Consider the following 14656-nt stretch of genomic DNA (forward strand, 5'->3'; position numbering starts at 1 on the left):
AAAATTGTGCTTAGTAATTCATTCCATTATTTGTTGGATTAGTTAAAGAGAATCATAGATTTGAATTGTGACGACCAGTCCTCGTGGGAATGATCTCGTAATACGTACCGTATCTACATCTGATTCGTATACTTGCGAGTTTAAAAATCATTTAAATCGTGTTGGTTTAAATAAAACATCAAGTTTTTTTTGGCGCCGTTGCCGGGGACTGTTTCGGTCCAATTGGATTTAAGATTCTCTCTTATCATAATTCATAGTCTTAGGTTTTTTTTTTTTTTTTTTTTACTAACTTTAGGTTAAATTTTTATTTTTAAGAAGCTAACCTATTTCCTGTTTTGTAGGGACCTGACATAAACTGCTAATTTAGTAATCTCTTTCTAAATTCTCTACTTTTTCTAATTTCTATTTTTAGAATTAAGGTTTTATTTTTTTAGAAAGTTTTTATTTCTAGGCTATTTTATTTTATTTCCTATTTTCTAATTCTAGATTCTGATTCTTCTTTCAAGTAACTTTCTATTTTCTAGTTTTAGAAATCTTTTTTTCCCTTTTTAGAAACTAACTTAGTTTTTATTTCTAAGATTACAAACTTTCTTTTTTAGAAATTAACCGTTGCTTAGGATTTTTTCTAGCATTATTTTAGAAATTTTAATTTCTTTTTATTTTCTTTTTGTTTACAGGAATTGAGGAAGGAAGCTGCTAAATAACATTATCTTCAAAAGGAGGAGCTCTCAAATCTTCAGACATTCATCATCTCCTTTTCTCGGGTTCTTCCCTCCAATTCTCGTTTACATAGCTTTTTCTTGTTTCAGGAATTCATAACTTTTTTCTTTTAAGTCTTATTCATCTTAGGTTGCATCTTAGTTTAGTTTTCTTTCTTATATTGATAACATAGTTTATGCTAGGACGTAGATCTCTGAACATAGAACTAGCACCGGTTGATCCTGAGATTGAAAGAACAATTCGTGAAAGATTGAGAAATAATCCTGTTGAAATGGCGAATGAGACTGAAGTTAAAGCTCTCAAAGATTATTCAGCTCCTGTCCAATTTAATGCGCCTTTATGCATAGTGTTGCCAACCACTACGGCAGCACACTTTGAACTTAAACCTGGAGTCATACAATTGTTGCCATCCTTTTATGGATTGGACAAGGAGGACCCATATCATCATGTGAAAGAATTCTTAAACATTTGCTCCACCTTTAAGTTCCAAAACTTCTCAGACGATTCGATCCGCCTACGCTTGTTTCCTTTTTCTTTGAAGGATAAGGCGAAAGCATGGTTGAATTCTCTAGAAGTTGGATCTATCACTACATGGGACCAACTGTCTAAGAAGTTTTTAAACAAGTTCTTCCCCGTTCACAAAACCAATGCCCTCCGTAGAGAAATTACTAACTTCACACAAAAAGAGGGCGAGCACTTTCATGAATGTTGGGAAAGATGGAAGGACTTGCTTCTTAAATGTCCTCACCATGGTTTTGAGAAGTGGCAACAAGTTCAATACTTCTATGACGGTCTGACACCACAGAACCGTCGCATGGTTGATGCCACCAGTGGAGGGTCATTCATGACCAAAAGTGATGTCGAAGCGTGGAACTTCTTTGAAACCCTGTGCGAAAATTCCCAGCAATGGGATTATTCAAATAGAGGTGACAGAAGTCCCCAACCACAAAAGAGAGGTGGTATATATGAGATAGGAGTCATGCCAGAGCTGAGCGCCAAGCTTGATAACCTGACAAAGAAAGTTGATGCTCTGGTATTAAATAATGGACCACCACAAACAGCTCAAGTTGAGGCATATGCCACATGTTCTAGTCCTGCCCATCCTATGCAGTCTTGTCCATCTGGTACAGCATTCCCAGAACTTCTCTCTGAACAAGTTCATGCTATGAACACTTTTCAAAAATCTGGGAATGATCCTTACTCGAACACATACAACCCATGGTGGGCTAGACATCCAAATTTCTCGTGGGCAAAAGGACCACAACAAGGAGGACCATCTGGAAATCCTCCCATGCAACCGCACCTCCAAGTTGGCAGTCAACAACCTCAACAGTTTTCACAATATCAACAACTGCCTACACAATCAAGGAAACCATCTCTTGAGGATACACTCCATCTTTTCATGCAGAGTTCTCTCCAATTCCAAAAAGACACCCAACAAACCTTACTGGCCAACCAGCAAAGCTTACATGCAAATGCACAATCCATTGCCAAGCTGGAAGTACAAATGGGTCAACTAGCTGCCACATTGAGTGAGAGAGAGAAGGGCAAGTTCCCTAGCCACCCTGAGCAACCGCAGCGAGTGTACCGCCTGATGGTAGATTTTCTATATCAGGTGGGGCAAGGAGAGAAGCTTTGTGTGCCAATGTACATCTTACATTAAATTATCCTTATCGCTAGTTCGAATAGGAGAACTGAATCACTCCCATTTGGCCGCCTTATTTGTAAGCTTGCACATGAGTTTGGCTTCAGGCTTGGGGTGAAAAAGCCGATACCTGTTCGTTATATCAATGAGATGACCCTTAATCAGATGGACATTGGGCCTCATCGACGACAAGCCTCAGAAAGTGAGGATGAGACTGAGAGTGATGAGGAAGAGAGTTATGGCGAGGGTGGAGCTGAGATTGAAGAAGAAGAAGAGCAGGACAAGGAAGAAGTGGAGGCCCAGGACACGAGTAAGAGTGCTCCCCCTGCGGCACCAAAGCAGGGCGCAGATCAGGCCGCCAGGGATGCTCGTATAGCTCGGCTTGAGGAGGACCAGGCTGTCCTACGCCAGGATATTATGGATCTTCGAGGCCTCATGAAGCACAAGTTCAAGAAGATGTCTCGAACTCTGAAGTCTATCCTGTGTTGTCTGCAGGATAAGGGTGCCCTGCCTCCATCTCCTGATTCTGACGAGTAGTTACAGTTGTAGTCGTCCTTTGCTCTATTTTGTTGTTATTGTCTTTGTGTGTAGCCGTTGTTGGCGTAGTAGTTTGGAAGTTGTTTGTTGTTTGAAGCTTTAGATATTTTAGCTCACATGCTTTCTCTGTCGCGATTCATGTAATGCTGCACTTCTTGTATTACGATAATTTTATTAAATGAAATGCATGTTGTTTATCTTTGAGTTGTGATGTAAATGCAGTGTGGGTGGATTATGTGGATGTTGAATCTCACAGGTTGCATCTGCTGTTGAATGTAGGGTATGCCTCTTAAGGGTTCGAAGACTTCGGCCCGTCTCTCTCTGGGTGAGTCGCTTGTCGGGATTTCTCCCCTAGGCGATAGCCAGACGGATCCGCAGTCGGGCCAGTCTCATTTGGGTGCTGGGCCAGACTCTCAGCCAGCTACTGGCCCCGCTGCTGGGCCGACTCTTGTGATTCCACCTATGGCTCCTCCAATCACGCCTTCGGTTCCTGATCTGAACTGTGCATCTGCGTCGACACCATATGCATCTTCGTCTGCTCCACCTCCTGATAGGTTTGAGCAGATGATGCTGTTGATGCAGCAGCAGCAGTTTCTGTCTTCCATGGCTGGCATCTTTGCTCAGTCGATGGGGGCGGCTCCACCTGCTTCACCTATGCACACAGCTGGGAATGCTAGTGCTAGCGGCACATTTGAGCGATTCCAGTGCTTACAACCTCCCGCATTTACGGGTTCTCATAGACTCGAGGAGGTCGAGTATTGGATTGACCGCATCTCTAAGATGCTGAGGCCGCTTCACTGTTCAGAGGCTGAGCAGGTTGAGCTCGCCTCCTTCATGTTTGAGAAGGAGGCTAGTCTATGGTGGGACAGTGTTCTTCGCACTGTTGCGGAAGGGTTTGAATGGACGTGGCAGGCATTTAAGGCACGCTTCCACAAGAAGTATTTCTCAGTCACTTACCGACACGAGAAGGAGAGTGAGTTCCTTCGCCTCCATCAGGGAGGGATGTCAGTGACGGAGTATGAGAACCTATTTACTGAGCTGGGTCGGTACGCTCCTTTGCTTCTGGGTGACCAGCCGATGCAGATGTGGCACTTTTCTGAGGGGTTGAGGCCTAAGATCTGATCGAAGATGTGCTATGCTCGCATATCTTCTTATGCTGAGTTGGTGAGCATGTCCCTGCGAGCTGAGTAGGACGGGGACAGGTCGTCCCATATGCGAGCACCTATGGTTCCCAGACCATGACTTGACTTTCAGAGTGCACCATTTCTCGGTAAGAGGCCGTGGGCAGATTCTCCTTTGAGGCATCCAGCGCCGCCCGTTTAGCAGGTGCGATCTGACTTTCGCTGTTCGTATTGTGGGAAGATGGGGCATTCAGATCGCAATTGCTTTTCGCGTATGCGGGATAGTGGATTTACTCCACCGCAGAGGATCAGCCATCCGATGCCTCCGGTCATATCACCTCCACCTCTTCGGTTAGCGCTAGCTCACCCATTCTTCAGACCTTCTGTACCTCACTTTAGGCCACCTCATAGGCCCATGGTTCCTCCGCCGAATCGCCCACAGCAGGCTCGAGTTCACGCACTCTCAGCTAAAGCGCCTGTGGTTGACTTAGTACTGAGATCCTTTGAGGTTACAACTCACATCCAAGGTATTCCCGTTTCTATGTTGGTGGATACAGGGTCCACTACCTCTCTTATATCATATGCGGCAGTTAGGCGCCTAGGCTTGGGCATTGTTACTATGACGGGAGTGATGCTCACTACCGCTATAGGGATCTCCTTTGATATGAACAAGCGTTGTATGGGTTGTTTGATTGATCTAGGGAGCGGATCGATTCTTGTTGACCTTTTTGTCACACCTCTTTACCATTACGATGTCATTATGAGTATGGATTGGCTCACGAAGATGTGGGCAGAGATTGATTGTGAAGCTAGGTTGGTGACAATCCATGGACCTGAGGGCGAGACAGTTACTTTCCCAGTTCAGGTCAGTTACCCTTTTCGTCTTGGTTATTATACTTCTCTGTTGGAGAGTATTGCTAGATCGGTGTTTGAAAGTACGCTTGTAGTTTGGGATTTTGAAGATGTGTTCGAGTCGATTCCTGGATTACCCCCTCAGTGCGAGATTGATTTTACTATTGATCTCATGCCTAGTGCGGCACCCATTTCTTTGCCCACCTATCGTATGCCTCCGAGTGAAATGTAGGAATTGAGGAAGCAGATAGATGGCTTATTGAATTTAGGTTTTATCCGACCTAGTGTGTCACCTTGGAGAGCACCTGTTCTGTTTGTGAAGAAGAAGGATGGTTCCTTGCAATTATGTATTGATTATCGCAGGTTGAATCAGGTGAGTGTGAAGAATAAGTACCCTTTGCTTAGGATTGATGATATATTTAATCAGTTGAAGGTGGCCTGGTACTTTTTGAAGGTTGATCTACAGTCAGGGTATCACCAGTTGTGCATCAAGAATGAGGACGTGTAGAAGACCGCCTTCAAGACTAGCTTCGGCCTTATGAGTTCCTTGTGATGTCGTTCGGTCTTACGAACACACCGGCCGTGTTCATAGATCTGATGAACAGGGTGTTTCGACCATTCTTGTTCCGATTCATCATTGTCTTTATCGATGACATTTTGATATATTCTGTGAGTCGAGAAGAGCATGAGGAGCACTTAAGAGCGGTTTTAGATACTCTTAGAAAGAATCAGCTTTTTGCATAGTTCAAGAAATATAATTTCTGGAAGGAGGAAATCAAGTTCCTAGGGCATGTGGTGTCCAAAGAAGGGATAGTTGTCGATCTCGCTAAGGTAGCTGCAGTTCAGGACTGGAAGCAGCCTGGTTCGGTTACTGAGGTGAGAAGCTTTTTGGGTCTCGCAGGCTATTATCGACATTTCATACGTGACTTCTCGAAGATAGCCAGACCGTTGTCTCAATTGACACGGAAATACTTGAAGCTTGCTTGGAATGAGAAGGCAGAGATAGCTTTTCAGGTGTTGAAGGACAAGTTGACGTCCGCCCCTGTGCTAGTATTGCCAGAGCAAGGGGTTAAGTATATGATATATACTGATGCCTCTCGCGTTGGTCTAGGTTGTGTCCTTATGCAGAAGGATAGGGTGATTGCATATGCCTCGAGACAGTTGAGGAAACATGAAGAGAATTACCCTACACACGACCTGGAGTTGCAGCTGCCATTTTCGCACTAAAGCTCTGGAGACATTACCTCTACGGAGAGGAGTTCGAGCTCTTTTGCGACCAAAAGAGCCTTAAGTATATTTTCACGCAGCATGACTTGAATATGAGGCAACGCCGATGGATGGAAACATTGAAAGACTTTAAGTTCGATGTCTCTTAACATTCGGGCAAAGCAAACCTTGTGGCAGACGCGTTGAGTCGCAAGAAGGCCATAGAGTTTGCGGCTCTGCTAATGATAGTAGAATGGGACATGTTGGAGTTTGTGCGAGACTTTAAGCAGAAACTTATGGTGGAAGAGCCGTATGAGGTTATCGCACACATTCGAGTACAACCCCTCATTGACGAGAGGATCGTTGCAGCTCAGGCAGATGATGAGCTTTTGGTGAAGATGAAAGAGCGGGTTGGTATTGATAAGGACTCCGAGTGGAGTGTTGGTTTAGATGGGGGCCTACGATTTCGTTGCCGGTTATGTGTCCCAGACATTCCTGACTTGAGACGGGAGGTTCTCGAGTCAACCCATAATTCTAAGCTTGCGATGCATCCAGGTAGTACGAAGATGTATCAAGATATGCTTATTGGTGGGACAACATGAAGGTTCACATTGCTGAGTTTGTATCTCGTTGTCTCACGTGCCAGCAGGTCAAGCCAGAGCATCACCGACTTCCTGGACTGCTTCAGCCTATGCCCATAGCAGAATGGAAGTGGGACTTCATCTCTATGGATTTTATTTCAGGGCTACCGAGAACGAAGAAGGGACGTGACTCTATTTGGGTGATCGTCGACCAATTGATGAAGTCAGCTCATTTCTTACCGATCAGAGTCACAAACTCTGCAGACGAGTTGGCTAGGTTGTACATCAAGGAGATTGTACGTCTACACGAAGTTCCCTTGGAGATTGTGCCTGATAGAGACACGCGATTCACATCTATCTTCTGGACTCGTATCCAGGAAGCGATGGGTGTGAAATTGAAATTCAGCACCGCGTTTCATCCGCATACAGATGGGCAGACGGAACATGTGAATCAGGTTCTAAAAGACATGTTGCGAGCTTGTGTTTTGGATTTCAAGGACAGTTGGGATGATTGTCTCCCTTATGCAGAGTTTGCGTATAATAACAGTTTCCAGGCGAGTATCGGCATGGTTCCCTACGAGGCATTGTATGGTCGCCTGTGCAGAGCACCGCATTGCTGGGCAGAAGTTGGCGAGCGTAGTTTGATTGGCCCGGAGTTGGTGCAAGCGATTTCAGAGAAAGTTGACATTATTCGACGTCGACTTCTGACAGCCCAGAGCAGGTAGAAGAGTTACGCCGTTACGAGGCGGCGACCGCTTGAGTTTGAGGTTGGAGACCATGTGTTTCTTAAGGTTTCCCCTATGAAGGGAGTTCTGCGGTTTGGTAAGAAGGGAAAGCCCACGCCGAGATTTATTGGTCCATTCCAAATTCTGGATCGAGTGGGAGCGGTAGCATACCGCCTTGCTTTGTCCCCACCACTTGCAGGCATGCATAACGTATTTCATGTTTCTATGCTGAAGAAGTATGTTCCTGATCCTTCGCATATTATCAGTTGGGAGCAGGTGCAGTTGAGCGAGGATGCCACATATGTACTGCGACCAACACGTATCCAAGACAGGAAGGAGAAGGTATTGCGTAGCAAGGTCATCCCTCTTGTGAAAGTGTTATGGACGCATCATAGTGAAGAAGAGGCTACTTGGGAGACTGAAGCTGAGGTCAGAAAGAGCTACCCTCAGATCCTTGAGGAGTATGAGAAGGTTCGAATTTCGAGGACGAAATTTTTCTTTAAGGGGGGTAGATTGTAATGACCCGAAAAATTTCATGCTAAGCCCCGAGTACTACCTCAAATGCTTGAGAAGTTATTTGTGGGTTAATTAGTGCTAAACTCGATTGCTTGTGAAATTAGCATCAATCACTTTAAATTTGATCTGCCAGACTCAAAACCTGTAGCATTGTTAGCGCTATGTTACTCTGAAATTTGGGATTCAACGCTAATTCTAGTTGCTCTCAGGAATTTTTAGAATCTTTAGATCGAACCTGGACCGCGCATCGAAAGTCCGATAGCGATGATCTTAAACAGTTAGGATCACCTTGTTAGGCTTGACCATCACCTCAAAAATCAACTCCAGATGATGTCCTGGGTTGATTTATTTGAGTCCGGAGTGAAGAGTGTGAGAACGGTGAGAAATTAAATATGATTTTATGATATCTGAGTCGTGTCGCTTGCGCGACGATTTTAAGCAATCTGACCGTTGGATTCTGACCTAATTTCACCCTCGGATCAGGGAAGGTGGCCTAGGCATGTCATAGTGCTTATGGAGCTGATCGAGTTTCGGTGAACGTTGAATTGAGATTGGTCCGCCATGACTGATCTGTGAATCCGATCAGTACGAAAACTCAGTCTGACCTAGATCCATGGTCAGTAAGCTTAAGTCCGACCGCACGTGGAAAAAGGAGCACCGAAAGTGCTTCGTTGGATCGAGAGAGGCTTGATTTGGTTATAACCTAAGTATACCTTGGCCCTGGGGTTATTTTTATTAATGTTAGGCCTATATAAAGACCTTAAAACCCTCACTCTCTATTCCATACGAATTTCCTAAACCCTAGCTAAAAGAGAGAGAAAGTAAGAGAGAAGTTGGTGAATCATTGGAGATTCTTTCTTGTTTCCCCGCATCCTTAAACCGTCACTTCTAAATCATTGTTCCAGTGATTCTAAGTTCATCCTTGGGTAAGTTAATCTAACCCTAGTCTGTTTTAGAGCTTAGCATAGTCTATGTGTTGTTGTAGCTCATTTCTATTCTTGCCTTAGATTATCTAGTCGCTGTTGACGAAGACATATCGGCTGAATCAGTTCGGTGTGCTTTTTCTGGTTTAAGGTGCGGACTATATTTGTATAGGTTATGGTTTTCAAGGCTTTCAATGTCAGATAATGATTTATTATTGTTGTGGGTGTAATTTCACATGCCAAGTGCGATGTTTATATTGTGTTCCAGATATATATGAGTTATGTTGAGATTTGTGTATTCTATATGTATGTATAAAGTATCATATACGTATATAATACGAACATGTGTTTGCCATGATTATTTGTCGTGTACTTGTGCTAGTTGTACATGTGGCAACTCCTTGGCAAAAGGAATTGTCCAAATGTGTGTTCTCACCAACATACGTCATATATGTTGAAATATGTAGCCTAAGTGTTTGTAGAAATGTCTGAATGAATAAGAGTGTCATATATTGTACTTTTTATGGGCGTTGGGAAGAGATTCTCAACTATCTTGTTGATGTGTATGGTTTCTTATATGCAATTTACATTCTTTGTTCTTTAAGTTTAAGCACTACTTATGTTGAAATCCATGTTAAGTTGATATTCTTCAAATGCTCACATACTGTATGATTTGGGTTGTTGTTCCATTACTGTTCTAAAGTGTTGATATGAATATCTATTGTAATGGAATATGTTTGGGACTATGGAATAGTCCAGAAAATCGATAATCGACCTTGAGTTCGTGGCTAAGGTTGCTTTCGCCACGAAGGACGTGTTTGACGAACCCGAGTCGTATTAGAGTTGTCGATAGTGATTTGGCCACACGGAGTGTCTGTGCACTCTATGTCGTTCAACCCAACGTGCGCTCGTGCTAGTCGAGTTCGTCAAGTAACCCGATTGTCCGATGTATGTTCATCATGTTTGGACGCTATTGTTTGAATCTAGGGTACCAAACTTACCGATGAAATTCTGTTAACCGTTGTACCTTGATCCGCTAAGACTCATGAGCCGGACATGGTGGTATGGGACACCAGTGAGCACACCAGACTCGTGATCCGATTATGGTGGTATGGGACACTATATTCGCACTGTCAGTCTACAATGATTGGTGACGAGCCTCCCCGTAGTGACCAGTGAGCACACCAGACTCGTGATCCGATTATGGTGGTATGGGACACTATATTCGCACTGTCGGTCTACATTGATTGGTGACGAGCCCTTTGTAGTGACCTCGAGCATACCACGATACTGCATTAAGGCGACAAGCCTTAGCGTAGTAACTGAGGTATGATAGGCGTGCATTGATTGGTGACGAGCCCTTTGCAGCGACCTAGAACCATAAGATCGTATGAGATTGCCTAGGACTGACGACCCTAGAATGGATCACTGTGTGGAAATTGATATGAGGAAGGTACCTTAGCTTCCCAATTCTGCTGTATGAAAAGGACTAATAACAACTTAGTAATCATGTTCATGCACCGCATTGCATGTGCGTAGAAGTCGTTGGCACTGCGGGAGGTTGTCATGCGTAATGTAAGATGAAGATGCTGGGGGAGTGCAGGCGAGGGCATGCATCATTTATACATACATCCTTGCATTAACAAGAGTACTTTAGACTTGTTTAATTGTATTGCCTTATCATTACTGCTTGATTGATTTGATATCATGTTAACTTTTACTGTATAGTTCCACTGAGTTGATCACTCACTCCCACGTTCTGGGACGGTGTTTCAACACCAACCAGACTCTGTCTTAGATGCAGATGATGACGCGACCCCTGAGGCAGAGCAGGAGCTCGAGGATGATGAGGATGCGTTTTCTATTATGCAGTTCTCAGGCGGGTTCATGTGAGCCATGTCCTGATCGACGGGGATTCTGGGTTTTCTTTTGGGATTGATAACTTCATTTTGATACTTGTATTTTGAAGAGAAACACTTGTATTATGACCTGGCAGAGCATACATACCACAGAGACTTACACATGTACACATATATTTCTTTAAGTCTTCCGCTTGCGTTTTCACTTATCCCTAGATTATGTTTGCAGTTTGGCTTAATCTATTCCATGTTTTATACACTCATACTGACAACATACATCCATCATTACATATGTTGCATATGTAATGTTTTGGAACTCGGAAGCTGAGTTATGCTCGACCCCCGAATTTCAGGGCGTTATATTAAGGGCTTGGCAGGTGTCTTGATATTCTTAACCTTCCTTGGATTAAGGATTGCTCTCTTAGTGCAAGTACTATGTTGGGAATCCCTCATATAGTGATTGATTAAATATCATGGATATAATGTTTTTTCGATAGTAACTCTAGGGCGACAAGTAATTCCGTGTTTCTCGGGTTGATATTACCCTGGTTGGTGTACATAAGCCGTTCTGTATACACAATACATCAATTCCTTTCTTTGGGGGGGGGGGGGGGGGGGGGTTGGTTGTCGCAAATAGTCGCTCCAATCTCTAGGGGCATATTCACTTGGGCATGTGTTGTGGCCGTCTTGGGTCAACCGCGTAAAACCATGTTAAGCATGGGACACGTTGGCGAATCTCCGTAGTATGGGATGCAGGGCGAGTCAGATAACTATAATCATATTCCACATTATGACGATCACTAAGTGTGATACACCGCATATACTTTGCTAGGTATGTATCTCATGTAGATTGTTTGTGTATTAATACCTCTTGTAGTGTGGAGTACTTGACATATCAGAACATTTATATTGTTTTTATGAAGCTCTTGAATTACTGTTAATCTTAAAGGGTAACCATCACTATGAGTAGGGTATTGACCCTTTCCGAACCGTACAGATTATACAGGTGACATACAAATTGGAGACATAGTGAACATTCTCCCTAAGGAAGATTAGGCTAAAAGAATGAAAAGACAATTTATGATTTAGTTTTATACTTCCGCTGTGAACTCGATGAATGTAATAAACTTCCCTCGAGAAGGTATTAATTATTCTTTTTACATCGATGAAATATAATCAATACAGCTAATTTCATTCTTGTGAATGTTACCTTCATGAATGTATCTGGATGTGATCCAAATAGAAAAAAAATAATATACGATTTTTAAATGCATCCAAGTTTACACATTATTAACACCCAGTTTTCTTAGGCATGAGTATGAAGTCTAGCCATGAAATCTCAGGCTGTTATATGGAATCCCTGCCAATTATAATAGTTCTCCTTCATTGAGAATTAGGTCAATGAAATTTTAGATTTGTTTTTATTAATGTATTTTCTTATTGGATAGGATATGACTCTAATTCTAATTGTGTTACTTGAATCAAGCAAGAGGGCTCCCTGATCACTATAAGTGGATCCTTGGTACCCTAGTTCCTAACTTTAAATTCTTAGTTTTAATTACTCTATTCACAATTACTCTCTCAAATACTTTAGAATTAGTTTCACATCTTCTTCTAGATCTATTTCTAGTTAATTTAAAAAACGTACAAGTTTCAGTCCTTGTGGACACGACCTCGGTCTTACTGAGATTATTACTACATCGCGACCCTACATTTGGGGTTGTAAACAAAATTCAACTGCTTCATGATCTCATTCCATGTTTATATATGTGAAGGAGACCCATGTATGTACTTCACACTCTCTCTTATGTTCTCAATTGTTGGCTCAATTATTTTAAGGCCATCTTGTACAATCAAGTTTAGGATTTGGGCACAACACCTAACATGAAATATCTTTCCACCAAAATACAACTCACTGGTTGCCCTAAATTGGTTTTGCAAATTCATTATCATGCTATCATTTGAAGAGGCATTGTCTAAAGTTACTGAAGATATTTTCTTCTCAATGCCCCACTCCACGAGAAATTTGTTCACGCAGTCTAAAATCATTAATCTAGTGTGAGGAGGTGCAAGAAAATGAAAGTTTATGATTTTCTTATAGAGCATCCCTTCGGCATCAACGTAGTAAGCAGTTAGTGATATATACCCTTTTCATTGGTTGGATGTCGTCCACAAATCTGATGTCAGGCTAATTCAAAAAATCGATTTAACTGTCCTTTCAACTTAAGCTTCTTGCTTTCATACTTCTTCATGCACACTCTCTTTATTGTTGTATGGGAGACCTTCTCGTATATAGGGTTAAGGCCTCTTGCTAATTTGACATAAGCAAGACTCTCTACCATTTGAAATGGTCTTTCATTGGCAATAATAAATTTGGCTATCAACTCATTCACATGGTCTTTGTTATACTTATAGATGGACACTATACCTTACGACAGACCAACTAAATATTGGGTAAATGAAAGTGTTTGTTGCCCTTAAGTTAAGTGCTCACTTTTTTATGACACTTCAGACTGTGTTTCTGTAGAGTTGTGGTCGACGTATCTGCTTGCTTAGCATATCAAGTCTTGTAGTACTTGCATTATATTTCATTATGCCATTTTTCAGGGTTACTTCTTCAAAATCTTCCCACACTACTAATCTTCTTTTTTTTCAATTTTCATATAATCTGTGACTGTGAGGTACTAATATCAATGGACACATCTTCATCTTCTAGACCTAATCCTTCATCTTCCAACATCATCGACAATGTAATTGACAAACTACCTGGGGTATTGAAAAGACCCTCACTAGCAATCTAATAGTTGAAAGATATTAAACCATTTTAGCATTAACAATCTATTGGTAAAAGAATTATATTAAAACCTAAATTAGTCATTCATCCAAGATTGGATAGATTGTAATACTTTCATATTCCCATTTAAATGCCCACGCTAAAAATCTAGCAACATCTTCCCATGTCTCCCTAGATAAGGTGATCTTCCGTTACATTCTGATGCCAAATATTTAAACAATGTGAAGATATTTGACATTAGAAATTAAAATGAAGAAACATATCCAGAGAGAAATGAGGAGATGGAGCATAGATCAGGCATGAACATTTAAATAGGTTATATGAAAGCATACTAACCATCTAACCTTGAACTGTCTAAAATGAGACAATTTGAGCGATTTTTATGCCACCCAAAAACACACTATATCTATGTATGGCCACATAGAAATCCTCAAATGGGCAACTAATTATCTAACTCACAATCACAACTCACAAGTCACATGTCACAATAATAAGCTAAGCAAAAAAGCATTGTAATACATATTAAGCTAACTATATAATGCATAAAAATAAGATAAGCGAAAAAACAATGTAATACAATTATATAAACATATTAAGCTAACTACCTACTGTACAATAAGAACTAAGAAGGTAAGCAATAAGCAATGTAAGTGCTAATTCTAAAAAATTAACTAGTAATTGTTTAATTCAAAATTTTAAATAAATAAAACACATTTGCAATTTAGGAATTAAGGTTTAGGGATTAGGTTTAGGGTTTAGGGTTAGGGTTAGGGTTAGGGTTAGGGTTAAGGGTTTAGGGATTAGGGTTAGTGTTTGGGTTAAGGGTTTAAGGAATAAGGTTAGTGTTAGGGTTAGGGTTAGGGTTAAGGGTTTACGGTTAGTGTTAGGGTTAGGGTTAGGCTTAAGGGTTTAGGGATTGGGGTTAGTGTTAGGGTTAGGGTTAAGGGTTTAGGGTTAGGGTTTAGGGTTTAGAGTTAGGTCTAAGGTTTAGGGTTTAGGGTTAGGGTTTAGGATTTGGGCTTATAGTTAGGGTTTAGGCTTTAAGCTTATGATAGAGTTAGGGTTAGCTTAGCTGACCACCAGCGGGACATTGTACCTGAGCCAAGTGGGCCACTAGCTAGGTCCCGAGCTAGGGCGGGCCACCGGTGAGGTCCCAAGATCAACTGGACCACCAGCA

The 14656-nt window shown here is 42.0% G+C and overlaps 1 non-coding gene across 1 annotated transcript; it reads right to left on the reverse strand.

Annotated features, from left to right (window-relative positions):
• Window positions 1-1369: 1369 nt before the first annotated feature.
• LOC131219627 (small nucleolar RNA R71) lies at window positions 1370-1476 on the reverse strand. Its single transcript, XR_009158276.1, has one exon. It is a non-coding gene; the product is annotated as a small nucleolar RNA R71 (small nucleolar RNA).
• Window positions 1477-14656: the final 13180 nt, after the last annotated feature.

This window comes from Magnolia sinica, chromosome 11 (genome assembly GCF_029962835.1).
Source record: "Magnolia sinica isolate HGM2019 chromosome 11, MsV1, whole genome shotgun sequence".
In the NCBI taxonomy this organism is placed as follows: Eukaryota; Viridiplantae; Streptophyta; class Magnoliopsida; order Magnoliales; family Magnoliaceae; genus Magnolia; species Magnolia sinica.